The sequence below is a fragment of the Acomys russatus genome, chromosome 11 (assembly GCF_903995435.1).
Source record: "Acomys russatus chromosome 11, mAcoRus1.1, whole genome shotgun sequence".
NCBI lineage: Eukaryota > Metazoa > Chordata > Mammalia > Rodentia > Muridae > Acomys > Acomys russatus.
In genome coordinates, this window is record NC_067147.1 from 34,721,528 (window position 1) to 34,737,134 (window position 15,607).

Genomic DNA, 15,607 nt, shown 5'->3' on the forward strand with positions numbered 1-15,607 from the left:
TGAATGTTCATCTACTTTACACAGAGCAACAAACATATGTTGGGTCTCATGGAAGAAATCTAAACTGAAAACCAAGTGAAGCCCCCAAATGGAACTCTTTTCCTGTAACCCCCTATCTCAGCCTCCTGAGAAATACAGAGGGCAGAAAAGTCTGCCTCACTCTGTGACATTTTTAGTAGCAAAGTGGTAGACTAAGATCAAAAGAGGGCAATTCTCATTTCATGAGCCATCCTTACACAAACAGAACATGACAGAAAATGCTATCGTGTGGTGGAGGAGGCTGTGTTTGTTAACAATGTTTAGTTTATATATATGTGTGTGTGTGTGTGTGTGTGTGTGTGTATGTATGTATGTATGTATGTGTAATTATTATATTTCTTTAACATTTTTATTATTGAAAAATTCATCCAATTAGTCATATATATGACTCAATATGATCATGCCTGTACAATATAATGGTATCCATTTCTCATTTTCCTCCTCCAGCTCCCTCCTTATCTCTATTTGGTCCCCCTCTGATTTTGTGCTGTCACACTTTTCCTACTGCGGGGAACACCATTACTGAGAGCAACTTTGAGGGGAAAGGACTTATTTCTTCTTACAACTCTCAGGTCATAAGGCATCACTGAAGGACATCAGGACAAAAACCTAGCGTCAGGAACTGAGGCAGAAGTCATAGAGGAGTCCTGTTTACTGGCTTGTTTTCAGAGTCTACTTGGCCTGCTTTCTTCTAGCACTCAGGACTCCCTTCCTGGGATGCCACCTGCCCACAGTGAGCTGGGCGCTCTCAACCAATCATCAGTCCCAAAAATGTTCCATGTGCCGAAGTGGTGGGGGCATTTTGTCAATTGAGATTCCCCCTTCCAAAATGACTACAGCTGGCTTCAGCACGTATGTCCTCTCCTCGTGCTCCTTCTTCTCCTCCTCCTCTTCTTCATTTGTTAACTCACTAAGTCCAATTAATGCTGTCCAAGAGTGTGAGCCAAACCCTGGAGCACAGGGAGCCTACCAATAGCCACACTCTAAAAATAGAGTGAAAGGTCCTACAAGCCTGGTGCGTCCACATCAGCCAGCTCAAGGTGTTGCATGTGCTCCTGCGTCGGCACAAGTTGTCCTTTTAGAGGGAGGACCACATAGTCCTCATTCATTTTGGACACTACTGAAACCTTTACCTGCATGAATACGGACAAGGCTCCGAACAGCATCACCAAAAAGAAACGAGAATATACCTCATCTTGTATATGCCCTGTTTGGATACCCCAGCTGCTTCAAATCTTATAGGCTTCTACCAGATGCCAATATGAACATTTGCCAAGCTCAGCCAGATGAGCTGATGTTCATGCAAGAGTGTGACCTCCTTTGCCTCCCTGAGAACCAGAAGAGGAAATGCTATCCCCATTATGGCCGCTCTTGGCCACAGCTCTCTTACATTACTGAGGACAGGAAGGGGAAAATTATGGGTTATGCCCTAGCCAAGCTAATATAATTTAAGATGTGATGTAGATGTTCTCTTTGTGTTTTTTAATGTCATGGTTTTTGTCTGCTTAAGTGATAAAGTAAAGGATTACTAATCTGTGCAGCAACTTTAAGTGCATATATGCTGGTGTGGACCCTTCTATATTGTATTTCCTAGGACCTCACATACTTCCAAACTCTATAAACTCAGTATCTTTTTTTCTATAAAGTTGCATAGGGTTATATCTTTAGGTGTTTGTTTTCATTTTATAACAACTTCTGGGTTTTTATTAAAATTATTACAAATATTCTCTCACACATCTTCTGAGACCTTCTTCCCTCCTGCTTTCTCGGTCATCCACTTTTCTCACCTGTCTATATTTCTAACTTTTGTCTTGCATGTCACATGGCATCTTTTCTCCTCAGTATGTTTCAGGTTGTTCCTTCTTTTGAGGTCCCTCCTTCCCCAGATGGTTTCTTTCTACTTCAGTCTCCTATGCTACAGAAGGGAATGTTTCATTAGGTTTTAATAATTCATGAAAGAATGTTTGCATCCAAAGTTCATCATAAAGAAACACAGAATATTTCTTTATAAACATTTTCTTATCCTTTTCTCATATATTGCATGTGTGTGTGTGTATGCTCGCGCATGTGTGTGTGTGTGCATGCACACATGCCACCATCACACCATTGACCCTTTCATGAGACAGGGTCTCACTTACCTGGAACTCACAAAGTAGACTATCTCTGATGGGTTACCATACCTGGCTTTCTTTTCTTTTCTTTTTTTTTTTTTTTTCTTTTTTTTTCTTTTTTTTTTTTTTTTTTTTTTTTTTTTTTTTTTTTTTAACATGTGTTCTGAGGTGCAAACTATTATCGTCCTGCTTACAAAACAAGCACTTGCTGTCTTCCAGCCCTCCTACCTCCCCCCCCCCCTTTTCTCCTATCTAGGCTACTTCTGGGTTTGCTTCGTATTTAGTCACCTTTATTTGTTTTTTCTCACATTGTTATTAAAGGATTATGGACTCTCTTCCCTTCCTTCTTGTCTGTGACCAAATACCTGAGAGAAGCAACTTAAGGAAGGATAGGTTTTACTTAGGTTCAGTGTTCAGAGGACGTAGTCCTTTGGACAGAGGCAGGACAGGGACCAGGCCACAGTGCTCAAGGTCTAATGGTGTATATGTACCCTCTGGGCCCTACGCCTATAAAAGCATCAGCAGCTCAGGAGCTATGTGGTCAAAACCATGAGCTTGTGGGAGACACTTCACATACAAACTATAACATGAAAGAAGGGACATTTCTAGGCTAAGAGAATTTTCCTCATGACCAGATGGTGCAACTTCTTGCAACGTTTACAGAGATGATAGACGATATATCTTCACAAAAATAAAAATCTACCGTACAGTTACCCTGCAGTTGCCTCAGTAACAACGCCCTACAAATGTAGACACAGGCTAGGGATGGGGCTCAGGGGTAGAGTGCCTGCCTTTTACTCAGGGTCCCAGGCTCCGCCTCCAGCATGACCTCCGTTAAACACTCAGTGCAGCACCAACCTCACTTTCAAAACCGAGGCACATAGTGGAAGCTTTTCCCAACTTCTTTACCCTCTTTTCTTTGCTGCAATAGTAACTTGAACTTAAACTTGAAAAGTCCCAGCTTGGAAAGGTAAAGGATGCTCCCTGCAGGTCTGTAGCTTCAGGTGTCTCTTTTTCTTTCTCCTAATTTTTCCCTGTGCATTGCCAATTGTAGGCAGGCCTCTCGCATACCATAGAATATCAGTTTCTATTGCTTCCAAGTATCGATGTGAACCTCTATCCTTTTGCACTGAAGCAGACTGGGGTTTCTAGAATAAAGTCACACCCGTGAATCTGGTTTTGCCAAACCAGATCACAGAGCAATCCTTAAGGAATTTATGAAGAAAATGGAGAATGACGTACAGAAATGGAGTATGGAGAGTATGGAGAACAACAAAGCGCTTTTGTTTAGATTAAAACTCCAAAGGTTGAAATGGGAATGGTGGTACTTGATTTAGTCCCAGGACTCCGGAAGGTGAGGGCAGGAGGATCATGAGTTTACCAGCCTTGACTATAAAATGAAACCATTTCTCAGAAAAGCAAAAATTATATATATATATATATATGTATATGTGTATATATATATGTGTGTGTATATTATCTATATATAATATATGTGTGTGTATGTGTGTGTGTAAAAAAATATCTAAATGTTGTTAACAAAACTGGCTGCTGAGAATGACTGACTGAAAAGGAAAGAATGGTGAGTTGAAAGAGAAAGACAGGGAAGCATAAAGCGTAAAGTCTTGGTTGTCAGCCCTCCTCGGGGCTGAGGAACTATGCAAGTGTGTTCACAAATCATGTAGGAGTTCAGTGAGGACTACTGCACTCATGGAAATATGAGCTGGGCTAGTTATCTGGCCAAGAGAAAAGGAATGAAGATGGATTGCAGGAGAAGGCGCTTGACACCTGTCATCTTGGAAAACATGTGTGTCCCAGGGAAGCACTGTTAGGAATATGAGTTGCAACATTAGTCTCTATGTACTTATTTGCTTTACATTTGAAATGTCTTTTCTAACTTCAAAAGTTATTATTTTATTTTCATCTTATGTGTTTGAGTGTTTGGATACCATGTATGCCTGTGTACCATGTGCCTGCAGGTAATAGTCTGCTGAAGTTATTTTTATAAAACAGTGTTTGTTTCTCTTAGCGTATTACTTAACCCAGCTAATCACACAAATAATTGAGGCTCTTTTATGATACAAGGCTTCACAGGACAATCTTGAGCAGTTCAAGCCTATTCTTAACCTTCTATGTTATTTTGTCTTACTCCCAGCAAATATCTCAACAATGGTTGCACTTTGTAGCTTTCCTCGGCTCCAGCTCCTTCATCCTGATTTATATTGCACCTCTACCAGTGGCTGAATCCCCTACTTCCTCCTCTAACTCCTCCTCCCCTCGCTAGCAGGAAGTCCAGCTGTATTCTCTCCTCTGCTCAGCAATTGGCTGTAAGCTGTTTTATCGGCATACCAGGGAAAAAATCAAGAAGTGTTTATGCAACATTGAGAAAGAAATCAGAATTTAAACTGCACAATAACCTTACACTACCCACATTAGTACCTCCCTGAGGGAAGTCATGGCAAGAGCTCAAGCAGGCCAGGATCCTGGAGGCAGGAATTGAAGGAGAGGCCAAAGAGGGATGCTACTCACTGCTGCTCTCCCCACCACTTGCTCAGCTTGCTTTCTGGTCCCTGCCACATTAATCATTAAACAAGAAAATCCCCACAGAGGATGCAGAGTTGGCTCAGCAGTTAAAAGCACTGGCTTCTCTCTCAGAGGATTGAAGTTTTTTATTTGACAACACCTAAATGACAACTCACAACTATCTGTAACTCCAGTTCCCGGAGACCTGACATCCTCTTTTGGCCTCTACAGATACTAGGCATGCACATAGTACCTAGGAAAAAAAACACCTATACACGCAGGAAAAAAAAACAAACATCTACACACAGAAAATAAATTTTAAAAAAAAGAAGAAGAAAGTACTCTCACAGACTTGTCTCTAGGACAGTCTGATGGAGTAATTTTCTCAGTTGAGATTTTCTCTTCCTGCATGATTGAATGTGTCAAATTGACAATAAATAAATAAATAAATAAAAACAAAATATCCCAGTTACTGTCTACAATCTTAATCCTGTGGGAACCTCAGATGTCTTATGGATCTTCAAAACTAAATTAAATATTCTCTGATTATATAGATTTAATGTTATATGAAGGCTTTTCTGTCATCTACAAGTCCAGTGGGTTACATATGGTATATAAAATGATATGGTTGGGTATGGAGGTACATGCCTGCGATCCCAGCATTCAGTAAGTAAAGGTAGCATAGCCTCGGGCTTTAGCCAACCTAGGCTGCATAGCAAGGCCTTGTCCTGGTCCCTCCATAAACAAAATACAGATGCTAGTGATCTCATGAGTGCTGTTTCATCCTTTTCAAATGAATGCATGTATGTAATTATTATTCTATAGTATTGTTTATATCACCACACGTAATATGTATGGACTATGTTTACGTGTATATATGATTTGTAATCTTTTTATTCCTTGACAACATATCAACCTCTTGTAGAATCAAAAAGTGTCATTATTATTATTATTTATGATGGTTGTATTTTTAAAATTAGAATCATATAATATTTTTTCAAATATTCTGTTTTGCTTTGATAGCAAGTAGTTTATATTTCTAGATTTTACCAAGGAAACGGTTACATACACAGAAAGTAGAAAGAATTATGTGGTCCCTCCATGGCTTCCTGAGTGGCCAGGATCATTTATTGTTCTATTCTCTGGACTCTCCTCCCATTTCTGGATGAAGTAAGAAATCATGGCATTAAAAAAAAAAAAAAAAAACTTTATGATTACATAGTTGTAGTTGACATAAGTATTCATATGTTATGCTAAATTCCTTTAGATGTTACTATTATTTTATTTTATTTCCATTTGTATGATTATTTTGCTTTAGTGGCTGATCAAGGATGGCGGGAGATACAGGGTCCCCTGTAGCTATAGTTAAGGAAGATTGTTAACTACCTTATTGGTGCCAATAAACCAACTCCATAAGAGGAGCAACTGATCTTGCCTACTGAACTATCTCTCTAGCTCCAATCCTTCATACATTTATGTAAATTGAAGTATGCCGTATATATTAATGTATAACTTTTAATGCTTTTTCAGTCCAATTGTAAATAACCAATGAGTTTACTGTGGTTTTTGTGTGGAAATACAGATGTGTAGGAAGAAAAAAAAAACTTTAGAAAGTTTTCTGCAGTGCAGGAGGTAAAACCTCCTTCATTCTCATGAATACAAAAGGGACTTTCCTTGTGTTTAGAAAAGAACAACAAAAAAAGTGTTACAATGACATCTGTGACAATGGTAACATGTGACCCAAGGGTTTTCAGTCTCCTCTCTCAAAACAGAGAATTTGCTCCTTCGCCTTAAAACTGCATAAGTTTGTGATTGTCTTGACTGGTAACTTACAGAAGTCCGGTTGATAAGTGTTCAATACCTGTATTTACATTTCACTTGAAAACAAGCACAGTAGTTTCTTCATTGAAGCAAACTATAATTACTACCCTGGGCAGAAACCAGGCTCCATTTACCCCTTTTAGAATGTGTAATTAATCAAATGGGACAGAAGCAATCTAGGAGAGTTTCTTCCCAGCATGGACCCTTAGGCGGGCTATAAAAGTACTTGTTTGCACAGTTTACTGAAACTCCTGAGTTCTGACAGCTGAGCCAGCATGTAAGAGTCCTGCAAGCTTGACAGCACATCACAATGAAGAGAACTCATGCCATGATTCCCTTACACTGTGGGCAAAATTACAGGAATTTTGTCTTTGGTTTTGAAAAAGAGTTTTAGAGACAAGACTTGTGAAAACAGACATGACAATTATTAATAAAAAGCATCCCAAAGAGACTGGGTTTTGGAATGGAATGTTCCAGAAATGGAAGAAAGCTTATTGTATTAATCACAGTTCTCTCAAGGAACTGAACTGATAGAATGACCCATCTGTATTATGAACAGCACTAGTAAAAAAATTTTTTTCAATATGTTAAAAGGGGCTTTATTATGTTGGCTTACCCAGTTTGGTCCAGTCCAACAGTGTCTTACATTGGAGACACAGAGAATCGAGTAGTTCCTTAGTTCATGAGGCTGAGTGTCCCAGGAGTCCCAATCTGGCACTGAAGGCCTGGACGACTTCTGGAGACACGCTGATCTTCAATCTACTTTGGTTCTAATATCAGTGAAGGAAAGCCACAGCAACAGGAAGGCTCAGTCAGAAGCAAGAGTGAGGCAAAAGGCAAAGCTTCCTTCTTCCACACCCTTTTATCCCACCTGCCACCCACATAGAGTGCGTCATCCTGCTTCTAATACTCTGATCAATAAATCTCTCAGCCTGTCATGGTGACAACATACCTGAAAAAAACAAGAAGAAACAACACTTGTTTTGGCTCAGCGTTGCAGGGCACAGCCCAGCATGAGGAGTCACAAGCTTTAGGCAGGCGGCCTTATTGCATCTGCAGTTAGGCTCAGAGAGAAGAGCATGCGCTGATGCTCACTTACTTTCTTCTTTTTACTCCATCCAGGACCTCAACCCAAGGAATGGTGCCACTCACAGGTAAGGTGAGTCTTTCCACTTCAGTGGCTTTAGCCTAGATAATCCCTCACAGGCATGCCTAGAGGTTTGTCTGCCTCTAGATGCTGTCAAGTTTACATCACTATTAAATATCTCAGGTGGGAGGATGATATTAGAATAATGCTTCTTTAAATGACCTTATTTATGTTTATTTTATGTGTATGAGGGGTCTGCCTGTATGCATATATTGCACCGTATGTATGCAGTGCCTGAGTAGATCAAAAGAGGGCGTCAGTAGACAGTTGTAAGACTGAAAGTGGGTGCTAGAAATCAAACGCATGTCCTTTCCAGGTATTCTTAACTGCTAAGCCTCCGTTCCTGCTCCACAGTAACTCATTTTAGCAGTGATATGTTTTAGAAGTAGAATAAAATATTTGCAGATGAAATAATATATTCAGGGTTGGGCAGCTCTGTAAAAGAGAATTTATCCATAAGCAAAGCCCTGGGTTTTACCTCCTGCACTGCAGAAAACTTTCTAAAGTTTTTTTTTTTTTAATGCCATGATTTCTTACTTCATCCAGAAATGGGAGGAGAGTCCAGAGAATAGAACAATAAATGATCCTGGCCACTCAGGAAGCCATGGAGGGACCACATAATTCCTTCTACTTTCTGTGTATGTGACCGTTTCCTTGGTAAAATCTAGACATATAAACTACTTGCTATCAAAGCAAAACAGAATATTTGAAAAAATATTATATGATTCTAATTTTAAAAATACAACCATCATAAATAATAACAATAATGACACTTTTTGATTCTACAAGAGGTTGATACGTTGTCAAGGAATAAAAAGATTACAAATCACATATACACGTAAACATAGTCCATACATATTACGTGTGGTGATATAAACAATACTATAGAATAATAATTACATACATGCATTCATTTGAAAAGGATGAAACAGAACTAAAAATAAATAAAGCCAAAAGTCCCTGGCTAACTCTTGGGACCTAGGCTGAAGTTAGTAATTTTGGTTTTCTTTTATAATAAAGAAAAAGACATTTAAAATTAAAATTATTGAGAGTAAAAAATCTCAAGAGAAAAAGTATTATATTTACTCATTCATTCATTCATCTGTTGTGTCATGTGTGTGTGTGCACGCGCGTGTTGGGGATATGTGGGGGTGTAGGAGTGTGCCTCTCATACCACACAGCATATATGGAGGTAAAAGGGACAATTTGTAGAAGTTGGCTCTCTCTTTTTATCATTTGGGTCCTGTGGACACTCAGATCATCAGGCTTTGCAGCAAGAGTTTTCTCTTTGCTGAATAATCTTGCTGGCCCTGAAGAAATGTCTTAAATATCATTTTCTTTTATTCACTGTTTTATAAATGTAATTCTTGCATTTTAAAATCAAATCAAGAACGTTTTTAGATTCAGTGATTTAGAATATGCACTATGTTGTGCATCCATTAGCACTCAGGATACAAGGCTTCCAGCTGTTTCCGACACCCTGCAAAGGGGGCTAGAAACTACACTTCATGCTATGGCTGCCTGTTACAGTTGCTCCTGGAGACAAGGTCGTGGCACATTCAACAGACTTTTATCACCTAATAACATTTATGATTTCAAGTGAAGAAGAAAGGGAGCAATTTTATTAAGAAATGGGATAGTTGTAAGCTGGAAAATTCACTGTGATTTATGTAACTTGGGTTTTCGGATTCACAGATAGAAACGTCATAAAGAGCTCATTATCCTAGAGATGAGAGATGAACTAAATTGAAGATTCAATCAGAAAGGTGAAAAGAGCGCCAAAGTTACTGAGGAAGGCGAGCTTCCTCACTGGGACAGTGAAGCAGCAGCCAGGGCTTCCCCAAACTTCATCAAACTATCTGACAAACGTCTCTCTTCATTCTTCCTTGTACAGTAGGTTCTGCCTTTCAGAGTATTCCAAGTCCTCTGGTAACAGGAAAATGTGCATCTTTGTGGATAAAACTTGTATTTTCAGTACTCTATGACCATCAGAAGGTGCATACTGCCAGCGCACACTATATGCATACATTGAAATTATCAGTGACTCTCCTTAACATGTACAATTAGTATATGTTAATTGTGCTGTCTAAAGCCACAAGGTTTGGGTAATATTGTTATGAAGCAAATCAAATTCATGTAGTTTGATTTTTTTTTTAAATTTGGAAAATGTTAATTCTGTAGTCCTTTACAAAAGGAGGAAATGTCAAACCTTTTAGTCTGAAGAATAAATGTATGATTTCTCTCCAAGCCTTTTGTTTCTTGTTTATGTCTATGGGCTGTTTGCCTTCTTGTGTGTCTGTGAGCTACTTTTGTGCTTGGTGACCGACGAGGCCAGGAGAAGGTGTCAGATGCCCTGGAACTAGAATTACAAACATTTTTGAGCAGCCATGTTGAGTGCTGGAAATTGAGCCTGGGTCCTATGAGAGAGCTACCAGTGTTCTTAGAAACTAAGAAATCTCTCCAGTCCCCAATGTTCTGTTTACATAATTAAAATATCAGCTAATACAACCCAGAAACACAATAAACATGAAAGGAAAGGGCAACCTGATTCCTCTAAAAGATCAGAACTCCCCAGCTACTAAATGCAGAGATGCCAAAATAACAGCAAAATTCCAGATGATGACTTCAGAAAATTCCTGGTGAAAATTATCGGTGACTGGAAGGAAGTACAAACAAACCTGTGCGCTCAATTAAGACTATGGAGAGGAAAGCAGTCAAGATAGAGGGGGAAATCGGGGGGTGGGGAGGGGAGAACAATGAGAAAATCAGCAATGTAGAAAGTCAGTAACAGAAAAAATTCTAGAAAGAAAATTGACATGGGGAAGAGATGTTTATGTTGAAAAATTCAGCAATTTTAATTAAAAATGCAGTGGAAGTATCACTAATAGATCTGACTAAATAGATAAAAGAGTATCAAGGAGAAGACTGAGAAAACACAGCATTGAAACATCACTAAGGAAAGTTAATGAGCATGACCATAGCATCCAAGACACAAACAAGAAACCAAACCTAACAATTTACAGCATACAAGATAGTACTCTGATAAACACCACAACATAAACAGTTATTGACATGACCTTCTTGTGCTCTGTGTAAATTCTCTGTATTATTCAAATGCTGGTTTCCGCACTGGCAAAGATTTGAGAACAAGCCAGATGTTGGTACTGTTGCCTTTCTGAAGCATCGCCTGTCTCAGTGTTTCATAAACGTCTTCTCCAGCACCTGCTTGGTTTAATAAGGAGCTAAACGGCCTACAGGAAAGGTCAAAGGGTATAAGTGGAACTTCTGGGTGGACACAGGAACTCTGGGAAAGAATCCAGCATGGTGCAGAGGAAGAGATAGGTACCTGTACTGAGGAGAGGCAATGAGCTACGTGGCAGGATGTAGATTAGTATAAATGAGTTAATTTAAATTGGGATCAAGCCTAAGGTAAGGCCAGCTTTCATATAGCAATAAAATGTCTCAAAATCAAATCAAATGAGATGCTAATTTTCTAAATGAGAAAATGTTTTAATTTAGACACTGAACTTGGGAGGTGCTCTTTAGCAAGTCTGTCCGGAAGGACTTATATGTTGCTAGGTTGCCCCATCTTGCTTAAACAGACTTGATCTGAGTTCCTTTACCTTGTGGGGTTTTTTTCCTCCATGTTTGTAGAATTTAAAAAATGTGCTATGGCTTCAAAAATGTTTTATGTCTCCAGAAAATGTTTAAAATGTGACCTACATTCAGAACATTGTAAATGTTAAAAATGTGAAAATATTACAACCTAAAATTTCACTGGCTAGCTATAAATGAGTTCACTGATTTAAAATATAACCCCTGATGTTCCTTATCACTCCAAGCCTACAATTAACCCCATATTTTAAGACGTTTCATTGTAATTGGTTGTTTCATTTTTAAGCAAAAGCATATCCTAGTAAGCTTTGAATTGTCTCTAGGAACCAGTGCAATCTCCCTCAACTCTGCACCACTGGCCAAAACTAAGGAGCTCTATGAGCCTCCATTGTCCAATTACTAGAGAATTCCTGTTTGGCTTCTTGAAATCTTTAAAATAACTCACGAGCAACCAGCAAGCTCCTTCCTTGGGCTCCTTCTAAACAAATCTCTTTTGCTTGAAGGACTGCAGCAGTTCCTAAAGTTGCCTTCAATTCTACACACACACACACACACACACACACACAAAGACTTCTTTACATTTTGCTAGAATTAAATCATCTTATCACATTCCCTTCTCCATACCAACAGTGTTTCAGGTTGATATCGCTGCCTTCCAAAAGTCAAAGGGGTTATGGGGACTCAGATAGAAGAAAATGTTGTTTTTAAGACTATGACCTTTGCTAAGCATGGTGGTAAGATTCCTGCATTGTTTTCCCGGCTCCACAGAAGTCTGAGGAAGGAAGATCACCTAAATCAAGAAGTCCAAGACAAACAGAACACAAACAGGCCTTGCAGGAGCGGAGGGTAGACTTGCGTAATGCAGAACTGTTCCAAAAGTTTGATTGCTTTAAAGTCTCTGGAAACCATCGCCGTTATTATCTTTGTGCACATGTTGGCATGAGGATATTTTTCTCATAGCTTCTCTGGTGAAAGGACTTTAGAGAATTCTACTTCTCAGGTATCTGAGGTCTTCTCACCCCTAGAGTTAGAGCTAATAAAAGAAATTGTCTCTCCTAAGAAAACAGCTTAAGAGAAAATAATAAAACCCTCTTTCTCTCCATTTAGTAGAGAAAGACAAACTCGATGTTCTACAAATTAAATACTCACATGCACAAAACCTATACAAACCCAACCCAGATGAAATTCCTGCACAGGGACGAGGGGAGTTGGACACACACCCCACCCCTAGTAGACATCCTACTGGCTGCTGTTAGCTGCTGGGGGAGAGAGAGGAGAAGGAGGCGGTTTCCTTTAAGACTGTAGTGTAAATCCATGATGTTCCAATGGGAGGCCACACATACAAGACTATATGGGCAGCACAAATTGGTCATGAAAAACAACAGACAGAATGACCTGAATGAATACAGAAGCAAGGTAGATTTAGGAAACGTTTTGAGGAAATACAATCAAAAACACTTTGTAGGAAACTCTCAGAAATCTAATTACAAACATTTTTAAGTGCCTCAGCCAGATACAGAGTTAGTGCCTTAAACTACTGCACTGAGAATGCAGAGGCAAGATGACAGTGAGTTTTGAGGTCAGACTAGGCTGTACCGAGGGTCCAAGCCCAGCCTGAGATGCATAGCGAGACCCTGTCTCCAAGACACAAACAAAGTAAAAAAATAAATAAATAAAAATAAATAAATAAATAAATAAATATAAAATGCTTTATTTTCTGTAGACACCAGCTCCACTAAAAGGGTCCTGCATTCAGGGAGCAGCGGTGTTACTTGATTTTCTCACTCTGGACTTTCTGTCTTTGATAGCCTGATTTCTGTTTATGAACTTACTACTGTGGTGCATTCACTCCTTCCTGGGGTGTGCTAATAAATAACAAAGCTTTCCTTTATTAAAATTATATTGCAAATATAATGATATCAAAGGTGATTACTTTAAAATGAAAAAGAAAAAAGCATGTTTTCCTAAACGAAAAAAATACATATATAAAGTGTTCAGGTTACTGTTCACCAAGGGTGCTTCTACTGTGAAATAGCAAGGCCTTTCTTCTCTGAGTTTTGTGTGTTGTGACAGTGTGGAACCCTGCTTTTCACTCTTTCAGCCCTCACCTCCCCACACACCCCTCCTGTCCCCTGCTGACAAGATACTTTTCTTGGAGAATGTACTCCTCATCCATGTCTCTTGGAGAGTTTAAGTTTTCCTACTAGTCTGATCCTACCTCGTCAGTTCAGAAAGCACCTAATTTAAAAAGGAATCGTGTGAAGTCTGATGCAGATTTTTTTTCTTTCATGTGTCAATGAATTTTCTTCTGTGTGGTGCCCTGTTGCATATAACAGCAATGTAAACAACTCAAGACTGAGGAGGCGGCTCAGTGAGGAAGGGCATTTGCAGAGGACCAGAGTTCAATTCCCAGGCCCCACATCTGGCGGCACACAACTGTCTGTAACTCATTGGGCCTCTTCTGGCCTCCCTAGGAACCAGCATTCACTCATGTGCACACACCACATCCCCAAAGCACACACATAATTAAAATTTTTTTTAAAAATTCAGTAGAGAGGAAATTTACAACCCTGATACTCTAGTCTCCTGCTATTTAGGGTGAGCCTGGGTCTAAGTTTAGGAGCTTCCTGGAGATACAGAATTTCTAGATTTCTTCAAAGTCCAGTTAAATAATAAGCTGCAGGACTGGAGAGATGTTCAGTGATCAAGAGCACTGACCGCTTTCTTGAGGACTCATTTTCTACTCCCAGTACCCATAGAGCAGCTCACAGCAGCCTCCCCATTCTGGCTTCTCTGGGCATTGCCTACATGACAGGGATAGGCGTACAAGAAGGCAAACAGCCACACACGTAAAATAATGAAATTTGGAGTTCTCTTCAGGAAGTTGTCTCCTGTTCCAATGAGTTCCTGGCTCTTTCCCACTTTTTCTTCTAACAGATTTAGTGTGTCTGGTTTTATGTTGAGGTCTTTAATCCACTTGGAGTTGAGTTTTGTGCATAGTGATAATTATGGATCTGCTTGCATCTTTCTGCATGTAGATATCCAGTTAAATCAGCAACATTTGTTGAAGAAGCTATCTTTTTTCCACTGAATAGATTTGGCTTCTTTGTCAAAAATCAAGTGTCCAAATGTGTGTGGATTTATTTCTGGGTTTTCAATTCGAATCCATTGGTCAACCAGCCTGTTGCTATGCCAGTACCATGTTGTTTTAATTACTGTTGCTCTATAGTATAGCTTGAGATCAGGAATGGAGATTCCTCCAGAGTATCTTTTATTATACAGGATTGATTTAGCTATCCTGGGTTATTTTGTTTTTCCATATGAAATTGAGATTTGATTTTTCAATGTCTTTAAATTTTTTGTAGGTATATTGATAGGGATTGCATTGAATCTGTAAATTGCTTTTGGTACAATGGTCATTTTTACTATGTTAATTCTCCCAATCCATGAACGAGGGAGATCTTTCCATCTTCTGATGTCTTCTTAAATCTCCTTCTTCAGAGATTTGAAGATTTTTGTTCAAACAAGTCTTTCACTTGCTGGTTAGAGTTATTCCTAGATATCTTATATTGCTTGTGGCTATCGTGAAGGGTGTTATTTCCCTAATTTCTTTCTCAGCATATTTGTCATTTGCATACAAAAAAAGTTACTGATTTTTTTTTTTTTAGTTAATTTTGTAGCCAGCCACTTTTCTGAAGGTGTTTATCAGCTGTAGGAATTCTCCGGTGGAATTTTGGGGGTCATTTATGTACACTATCATATCACCTGGAATAGGGATAATTTGACTTCCTCCTTTCCCATTTGTATCCCCTTGATCTCCTTTTGTTATCTTATTGCTCTGGCTAGAACTTCAAGAACTATATTGAAGAGACACGGAGAAAGCAGACAGCCTTGTCTGGTCCTTGATTTTAGAGGAATTTCCTTGAGTTTCTCTCTATTTAATTTGATGTTGGCTATTGGCTTGCTGTATAACATACCAGGCTCTAAGGTCAACATTAATACCTGGGACCTCATGAGGCTGAGAAGCTTCTGTAAGGCAGGAGAAACTGTCAACAGAACAAAGCAACAGCCTACAGACTGGGAAAAGATCTTCACAACCCTACATCTGACAAAGGTCTAATATTCAAAATATATAAAGAACTCAAGAAATTAAGCTCCACCAAACCAAATAACCCAATTAAGAAATAGGGCTCAGAATAAAACAGAGAATTCTCAACAGAGGAACATCAAATGGCTGAGAAACACTTAAAGAAATGCTCAACGTCCTTAGTCATCAGAGAAATGCAAATCAAAACAACTCTGCGATTCCATCTTATACCCATCAAAATGGCTAGGATCGAAAACTCAAATG